Source organism: Haplochromis burtoni, unplaced genomic scaffold (assembly GCF_018398535.1).
Source record: "Haplochromis burtoni strain Fernald_Lab_line unplaced genomic scaffold, NCSU_Asbu1 Contig_534, whole genome shotgun sequence".
NCBI lineage: Eukaryota > Metazoa > Chordata > Actinopteri > Cichliformes > Cichlidae > Haplochromis > Haplochromis burtoni.
The window spans coordinates 363,892-374,036 of NW_024582895.1; the positions used below are offsets into that span (position 1 = coordinate 363,892).

Here is a 10,145-nt window from a genome sequence, read left to right on the forward strand (position 1 = left end):
TGTCATTTCTTAAATCGATCTGTGGGTTCTTACTGGTGTTACTGGTTCTGTTAGGGAGACCATGTGTTCACAGGAAAACTGAAGGTGAGACTCAGACTTTGTTTTTCAAAGTAAATTATTTTGATGTGATATTCACTAATATGTTTCTCTAAGTAAATTATTTCTCTGTTCATTCTGGCTCCTTTCAGCTGATGGGGGACATGTTGGAGGTGACGTCACGTACAGAGACAGAAAATCACAAGTCATCAACAACAGCCAATCAGAAGAAGCAGAGGTAGTGTTTGATATGCTGTGTGTCCAGTGTTCATGCTGAAAGAAAAGATAAAACTCGGTTAAAGGATCTCTGTGAACTCACTGAGCTTAAGTTAATGTGTTAAACACAATTAAAACTCCATAAATATTCCTTGTATAATATAATGTTTCCACATTCACATTTGTTAAAGATTGAGTCAGTTTGGCTTCATCCCCAAAATCTTTCTTCCATACTTCACATTAGATAAGAAAATAAATGAATAAATAAATGCATTTTTACTATGACTCTGAATTTAAATATAAATGGATGAGTCACATTTAAAGAGTCAGGGAGTAACATGGATGAAATGCTAAGTTTACACTGGTTTATTTTTTAATTCTTTCCACTTTGGAGGTTTTTCAGTTTTTACATTTTCAATTTCTTCCTCTCGATTTTAAAGTGACGTCAGTTTTTATTTTTAGATTTTCTTGGGGTTTTCTAGTCACGTTGCTGTGCATGAGTCACACAACTTTATGAATACAATAAGTCATTATGTACAACATCTCATACAAGTTCAAACATTGGTGACTTTGACCAATGATTCAGATGTGAAGCTTTCTGAAAGTATTTTTAATGCAAAAACTCAAAGAGGTCAAATATGATTTCTGAATGCTGAATGAATGTTTTTCTCTGCATGTTGGGCTGTGGGTTTTTCAGCCTGTGGTTAGTCTGTTAACAGAAACTAACAGCTCTGTGGTCGTCATGTTTCCTCTGTCAGATAAAAATACTTCAGCTGCTCAGGTCGTCATGCAGGACTGTTACTGTACAAACAGAATCAAACATTGTTGTTGAAAAATAAGTTTGTTTTCTTTTAAAAACACATTTTAATATTACCAGTTTTATAACTTGTAGTACTTGCAGTGATGTCCTCTGTGTGTTTTATTGTGCAGAGAGTGATCCAGCTGTTGTCCTGAGAACTGAAGACATCAGTTATGGACAAACAGCTGTCTGACCAAACAGGTACAGCTGCTGTTTATTAATTAAAATCAGAATAATTCTTTTTATTTTCCACATTTAGTAAAAACAGTAAATAAATGTCCGAGGTTGTTAGAGACCTGCAGCAAGCTTTCTTCTCCACACTGAATCAGGTCTTAGCTCACTATGCTAGTAAATAACAGTTTGAAGTAAATCATCAACAGCTCAGTGAGAGGAAACCGAAAGTAGAAAAGCACCTTTAAAGAAATCCAAGGTGAACAAGATGATCCCTTAAAAATGTCAAATCATTGATATGATGTTATGAATTGTAACTGTTACTACAATAATGCTTTACTGTTATAAAGAATTTTGCAATCAGGCTTCATGTTTACTGTGTACAAAAAGTCCCAAAAAACATTTGCATCACTTACTTCATATTTAATACTGAAACTTCTTCAAATTCCCCAAAAGTTTCAGTTTAATTTAAATTGAACTCACATAAATGAAGCTTTATCTTGAGCTGGTTTCTCCTGTAAGTAGTTTGATCCTTCAGAGACAATATCTGCCTCACCGTCTGAACCCTCAACATCAAATGTAAATTTATTACCAATGTGTTTATTAAATCATCTCCCCATTCTGTCAGTTTACTTCACATAAACACAACAGAGGGTTTTAGAGTTGCTTATTCTTCTCATGTTGAACTGTGTGTGTTTGTGTTCAGACTTTAAACCAGAGCCACTCTACTCTTTACTGATGTAGTCCACCAGTCCAACGACGTCCAGCTGCTGGTCTCTAACTGGCCCACACGGCCTATCAGACACGTCTGTGAAGGTTCTCAGTCATCCAGGTCATCGTTGTTTAAAGAGCTTGGAAAGAAAAGCGTCTGGACTTCTTTAAGTTGCTTGAAGACGTTTCACCTCTCATCCGAGAAGCTTCTTCAGTTCTAAGGTCAAATAGTGGAGAGTCCCAGATTTAAACCCAGTGGGAGTGACCACCACGAGGGTCATGGACCCCTTATTGGTCCTCTACCTAATCACATTCCTGGGAAGGATCTCAAAACTGGATTATAGACAGCAGATAGTTGGTGTCGTAAACCTCTGCCTCTGTTCAAAGGTGGTCTGAGATGACCAACCATCTTTGAACAGATGCGGTCAGCCCAACAGACATGTTTAGTTACTAAAAGTAACTAAAATATAAAAGTATTGTTTTGAATGCCCTCTGTAACTTTGCTTTGTGTGGCAGCGTGCAGTTGATTCTACAGCGTTGTCCTGCTTCCTCTGCAGCATCAATAAACTTTGCTGTCACATGTTGTTCCTGTCGTGTGGTTCTGTGGGTTTCAGAAAGAGCAGCGATGGAAAATTTGAACAGTGTTTCTAACTGATACACACCTCTGTTCAGAGCAGATAACAAAGAACAGGCAGGCGGCTGAACCTCAACCACAGAGTAAAGACAGAAGGAAAATCATTCAGTGGTTGAAAAGAACAAAGTGCATGTGTGTGTTTGTTTGAAGAGTTTTAATTCATTAAATCTGTAAGAATTTTCTCCCTGGCTAGCTTTGTGTTAGCATGCTTTTGTGCAGATGTTTGCACAGAGTCAAAGTCACAAGTCATGATTTTTTTTCTGCCTTGAAGCAGTTTACACTTTACCATCACACACTCAGCCTCTCGTGCTACAAAAACAAAAGTAATATCTCCACTCATCAAAAGTTGTAGACCTCACCTACTCCATGTACACAAACTGACATCAGCTGATTGTAGCATTAAGAAAAACACATCTCATAGATTTTTAATTCATTCATTGTGCAGATAATTGAAGAGCCTTTGTAATGCAAGTAGCAAAAGTAGCACCACAATTGTAACATTATTACTGAATTTACTACAGTCGTGTGTAGCATTACTATATTGCTCTAATGTAAATGTGTAATTTTGGAAGGCATTACACCCAACATTAAACCACTTAAATCAGAAGGTGGACAGTATTAATTACTCTATGTGCAGTGTTGGGTTTATCTTGGCACAAACCCGCTGGAACACATGAACAACAAACTCCACAACAAAACAAGACAAGACAGAGCTCTTTGTCTTTGTGGTTCACGAGGGAAGTCAGTCAAAGTTGAGGAAAAGATTCCTTCACCTGAACTCAACCAACTTCATCTGATTCCTTCACTACAGCCCTTGTTATTGTCAGCAAGCAATCATTCAAGAATATGCAATTACAAATACACATGACATTCTTATATATAAAATATAAATATATTCTCAATCACATTCACACCACTCTCTTATATCAGTTCCACTACATCGAGACTATTTTATGGTGGTCAGCTGTTTTATTGTCATGTATTTTGCATAATAAGATAACCATTTCCTGCATTCAAAACCACTGAAAATGTCTATGGTGGTGCTGTACCTAATATTGTGCTCATTGGATCCAAAACCTATTTTTCCTTTATTTTGAAGGCTGAGGCTTAGATCCATTAGGTATTCACGAGAAAAAAATTATCACATGTCAGGATTACAGTATATCGAAAATATGTGATTATAAAGGGCGTCAATGGGACCCAAAATGGTACGAGGAGCGCAGATGGTAACACTTATGTGAATCTTCTTTACTATACACCACACCATAGAGGGGATCAATGAATTTTAAAAATAATCCTAAAATGCACATCATAAGTCAGTTTCATGCAACTAGTCTTTAAAATGACTGATATATTGAAAATCAAAAATCCAAAGTTACCCAAAAGGGTAACTTTTTTGACGAGGAACGCCCAAGGGTTAAGCAGGCATATCCGAACAACATCAGTGTCTGTATTCTGTGTGTGTGTCCAGCCATACTATACATAGACATACGACCTTTCAATGAACTTAAACTGTATGCAGAAAAGCAGAAGTAAATGTCTTGCTAAAATATAAAAACATGAACTTGCAATAGGTATGTCTCAAATACATATTTAAAGGTGTGACCTCTCGAACCTTTAAGAAAACATAACAGTCTGGTTTCAAAAGCTATAATAGAATTATAACGTCGAGGCTGCTTCCTCTCATCTCATGGTACGCAAGTGCACACAGAATCTTATCAGACCTAATAAGGATATGATTTTTGTCAGCATACAAATGAATACATATTTCTAAGCATAAATGATTATATAAAAACATCACTTCCAACATGCAGCCTTCCTGTTCTCATCTGAGGTCAGTGCTGCAGGGGATTTCATTTGATGTAATACCAAAAGTTACCACTAGTAACTAACACAACACAGTTTGGCATCTAGTTACAGAGGTTGCCTAAGCTCAGGTGATTGTTTAGGTGTTAATTTGGAATCATACATCTGTTGTGTATGTGTGAGTGTGTTTTTGCAAGCTTTCTGTCTAGAAATGCTCTTCTAACTACCCAAGATGAAACTATGATCTCGTGCTGCCACCTTCTGACATTGAAATGCTCCAACAAACCCTGTGAAAGTGAAACAGCTGTAAGTTGACATTGATACATAAATGTGTCCAGTTTAAGTCTTTATATGTTTGTAGACTCCTGATATTCACAGTCTACAATCCAATTTAGACAACACCCAACCTGCACAGCATCTGAAACCAGACATGATTGGGGCTGGATGCTCAGGGTTGTGTGGTTCGCCTTAAGAAAAAAAAAAAGAAAAAAATCAGTCTGTGTCCTCCATAGTTTTCCAGACACTGAATGGTTGCCGTATTAAAAACAGCTTCATTTGCAGTGTTTTAATGAATAAAACAACACATTTCCTTCACTGTCATATTGCTTCAATAAATACAGATCTATAGTCCTCAACTCTGTAGTCATGGAGTGCTCTGAGCAGATACTGTCTCAGCACATCAGAGGCTACCTCCCTCTCTCGATGGCCAAGTTATCTTATAGAGGAAATCGGTCCATGTAGGATGCTATCACCATCACCCTTTACAGAGCGCTGAGCTAGAGAACAGGAGGAGTTTTATTATGATGCTCTCTGTGGACTACAGCTCAGCATTCAACACCATAATCACAGACATCCTCTTATACCAGGCAGAAGTTGAGAATTTGTCCCGCTGGTGGTCAAAAAATGATGTGATGCTGAACAATGTTAAAACAAAACAGCTCATAATGTTCTCCAGGAGACACAGATGGGTCCACTCCCCACATTATAAATGGTGAACAGGTTAAATGTGTCTCCTCCTTTGGGTTTTTGGGCAACCACAGCACCACTTATCTCATGTGGACCCGCAACACAATCACCCTGATAAAAAAAATCCCAGCAGCGGGTGCACTCCCCCCATATCCTGAGGAAGAGTAACATGAGGAAGAGTAACATGGACCAGAAGCTGCTGCTGGTCCATGTGGAGAGTGTGTTCTCTTACTGCCTGGGTTTGGTGAGCAGCGATCACAGCTGAATACAGGAAGGCTGCACGTAGGGTAATTAATACTGCCCAAAGATCACTGACTGCCTTCTGCCGACCATGGGGGCCATCAACCTGTCTCAGGAAAACCAGGTCCATGAACTGCAGTCATTCAAAACTGGAAGCAGACATGCCAAGTCTCTCTCATTGGTAGGTGTGCAGTACTGTGCCAGCTGCAGTGGTTTTACTCCCAGCTGCTCTTTAATGTTTCCTTTTCATCAGCACAGAGGCTTTGCTTTTGATTTAGCTTAGCAACTCTGACAGACAAAGTTGCCATAAATTAAGCATTTTATTCAAATTCTATTTTATTATTTTTTCTACTCTTATTCATTTTCCATCTCTATATATTTATACTGTCCTGCACTGTAGCAATCAGAACATTGCCCTTAGACCCAAAGGTCAAGAAAAATGCCCGACAGATCTAGTTTCCAAGTGGACCTTTTGCTATACTGGTCGACATCATTGTCATAGTTTATTTGATCTTTATTATTTTAGGTTATTACAATCAGAACCGACAGGATTTGGGGATGGGGAAGAATAATAATAAGAAAAGAGTAGTTGGAAAGGTAACAGTAAATAATAAATACTGAATCACATGAAGTACACATGAAGGAGATCCAGGCTCCGGACATCCAGAGGCCCGCCAAAGCATGAGAGCCCCAGGAGGATGACCGGAGGGGCAGCCGTGCCACCCTCCTGGAAAGAGCTGAGGAGAGCCCCAGACGTGGGGAGATAGGTTCCCACACCTGTACTCGGAGAAGTGAAGTATAAGACCTGTCCTGACATTTCGTTGCACTGTCCTGCGTCTGTATCATCCTGTTCGGTCTAGTGTTACATTGTCTTGTTTGTTTGTTTTTTGCAATTTTTGTACATTGCACTTCACATAGTCCTATGTTTGTCTGTTAAATATGTCATATGTAGCACCAGGGTGTATAAAAGCATCTGCCACAGAAAGATAAGAGCCAGCAGGTAGCAGCAGAGGAGCTTGGTTTTCATCTGACCTTTGACCTTCACGGCATCTCCTCTCAGGGTTAACTACTCCCTGCGTGATATGCCTGCTCTTTGTGTCTTCTTCTGTGACTTAATGACAACTTCCTGTTAAGATTGTTTTATAATAATCCTGTCCACAGTGCGGGGGCCACTGTAGAAAGTATACAGTTCATTCAGTTCACAGTTTCACTCAAAGGTGCTGCGGCACCGCGATGTGCGACGGAGAGATTTCGCAGGTCTTACCTTTCAAATGCTGTCAGACTCAACAACATTATCTCTGCAAATGACCACACATGTGTAGACAGACCCACACCTTAAACACCATGGCAGGCTTCAACCAGTCTCCCTGATGTTCAATGTTTTCCTACTATAACAAAGCATATTATTCAATTTTCTACAGTATTTTATTCTTGTTGTATAGTCTGTTGTTCTATCTTATTCTTTTGTGTTTTTCTTAACTTTTACTGCTCTTTCTGCCATGCCCAAAAAACTTCCCATATGTGGGACTAATAGAGGTTAATCTGATTTTATCTTGAGAATGAGAGGACATATTGCATTAATTATATTAACCTCTTAATTCAGGCATATAAGTCATATTCATGCCAATCACTAAGCCCTCCATGACTCCCTGGTTCAATGAACACATTATTAGTTATTACAACTGAAATCATCAGTGACAGCATGCATTCATGCTACTTTCAGCTGCATTGATAGCAAGGATCTCTGTGAGCTTCAGCATAAGTCATCCACAGATGACCACAGACCAGGAAGCTGGAAACAGTCCTTAGCAGCACAGGAAGTGACACACACACACACAAAAAGCTTAATTTTAATTATTATTGTTGAATTTTGTTTAAAAATAGTAGCTTAATATTTTAATATTTATGAAAGTTCAAGCTTCTGTCCCTGCTGCTCAACCTTCTGTACTCAGGGTTAAGAAAAGCAGGCTTGAAAGAGAAAACTCATGCATGCTTGCTTTGGGCAGCTGACAGGACACAAAAAATCGCACGAGTGCAGCTGATTGGCTGAGGAACAGTAAAGTCCTCACGGTAAACCAACCAGCGGCAGACATGGGTGGGTGTTCACACACAAGCAGAGATGTGACAAAATCATGGAGGTTGGAAATTTTAAATAGAAGTAAAGAAATTATATTAAAACATCTATTGTGTTTTATTGTATCAGAGATAAATTGTATTTGATTGGGATAAAAATAAAACACTCAAGTAACATTTGGATAGTTTAGATTAGTATACAGTGTGTGCTGTTAGCTCCTTCTCTTAAGTCTCCATTTATTTCAATTACATATTCAGTTTTTATAACAAACAGTTGAATATATATTTTACTTTATAAAATAGAAACATACTTGAACAAACTAATATAAATTATAAACTAACTTCTATTAAGATGGGATGTGTGTGTGTGTTCAGAGTTTTGATCAGGGCCAGAGGTCACCTACTCTTCACTGAAGTACTCCACCAGTCCAACCAATCTCCACAATCTCACACATATCAGCTGTGAACACAGATAAACTCTAATGTCCTGTTTTATCCTTTTTTTCAAAGTGACTCTTTATAAGTTTGTATTATTTTTAAACGTAACTTTAGCCCGAAGTTCAGAAAGCTCTGAACAATTTTATTATATTAAAAAGTAGATACAGAAAAACAAAACTCTGACATCAACATCTATCATCAGTCTTTCAGACTGTTTGCGTAACTGAGTATTTTTACTCTTTAAAAAAAAAAAAAAAAGACACGTATGCATTTTATTTACGTGTCTTTTAACATTATTTTTCTCCTATGGAGCAAATAAAGTTTTCATATAATACTGAGCGTATGGAAAAAAAAACTATCACTCTTTCACAGATGAAGGAACAGATCAAGGTGCTGAGGCCTAATATAGTGGCTGCTTGATGTATGCATGGTGTATGACGGGGCTGTTCATCCATGTTGCTTCTTGGACCAATTTTGATAGACACTGACCATTACAGATTGAGAACACTCCACAAAGAAAGAGTATAACACACAAATATAATCATTCTGTGTCTGGAAACCCAGCAGTGGTCACTGACCTGTTGATCCTTTAAGCGTGTTAAACACAGGCCACGTGTACAAAAATGAGCATCTCTGGTCCCAGCTCTGAACATCATGAACACACTGTTGTGTCTGTGTGCTATCACAGCTCTGATGAAGACTCTTCTTCACCCTTTTCCAGATTTTCTGAACATTTGAAAATTACACACTTACATAACTAGACTTAACAATTATAAATATAGATATCAGTCACAGTAAACATCACCCTAACCTGATGTGGAAAATGCATTTTGTTGTTGCTGCTCTGTTTTTATTCTCACCTCTCCACCTGATCTGAAATCAGACTCAGTGTAAATCAATCACAGCAAATCAAAGGCTGTCATTACAGCTACCTTTGATTTGAGATCATACTCCTGTGGAAAGGTGAATAAGACGCGCCAACAAATAAAGTTGTGCATCTCATCCTTGTTGAACTGATGATGTTTTTGAGCTTCTTCACCTCATAGCTGCAGATCATCCAAAAGCATGTAAAGCTTCTCTTTACATGCCGTAAACAGAGGTCTGAGACAATCCAGATTTCCGTGGTTCTTTGACATCTCATTATGAAAACCGAACAAATTATTCACACGTCATTTTGTGTCTGACCGCTAGAGGGCGGATAATCTTAAAATGTCGATGTGGTCATGAAAATGTGTTTGCTATGAGGACATTTTAGAAGTAGAATTTCGTTATATCACTTATTTTCTTTCTTTTTTCAGCGTAGGTGCAGAAAACAGGGAAGAAAAAACGGACATAATTAGAAAAAGGGGGCGTGGACTTATTTTCCGTAAATGAAAAAACAAAGGTCACATCACGGAGAGGAACGATGAAGGAAACATCTCTGCAAAGTCTGCTCAGTAAGTAAAGACCTCTTTAATTTACTTAAACTTTATTTGTTGTCTTTTTGGTTGCTGATTGAATACAGATGAAATAACATGACATAAACGACAAAAATGAAACAGAATATAAAGCAAGTTTAAAACACTAAGAAGACCAAATCGGCTGTGAAGAGGAAGTTTACCGGCTTAAAACAAACAAACAGGCTGTGAAAAACTTAATTAAGTCATTTTGAAAACAGAACTGTGCAGTGGACATACATTTACTATTTACCTGTGCTGTCCTTTAGACGATGCATACAAAAAGTCTGCAGTATGAAAATAAATAAGAAAGATACAAATATAAAGGATAAAATAAAAGATAACAATAAAAGTTATTTAACAATAATCAAAAAATTCCTCCCTCCTTGCATTAAGATAACAGTGTTACAGTTCTGCTTGATTCCGCTCAGAACAGACAAATAAAACCTCTAAATACAAAATCAACAGCATTCATTAATAATGCACAAAAATAAAAATAACAATCAATACCAAACTGTAGTTTATACTATTCTTTCTACACAAAGGTAAATGTAGAAGTACAATCACCGATCTCTGACACAGTGTTATAAAAAAACTTTAAGTTAAATCCATTATATCA

General features: G+C 37.7%; 1 long non-coding RNA gene across 1 annotated transcript; it reads left to right on the forward strand.

Moving 5' to 3' along the window:
- On the forward strand, positions 1 to 2,129 carry LOC102292661. Its single transcript, XR_317367.2, has 4 exons — positions 1 to 84; positions 189 to 274; positions 1,183 to 1,252; positions 1,929 to 2,129. It is a non-coding gene; the product is annotated as an uncharacterized LOC102292661 (long non-coding RNA).
- The last annotated feature ends 8,016 nt before the right edge of the window (positions 2,130 to 10,145 follow it).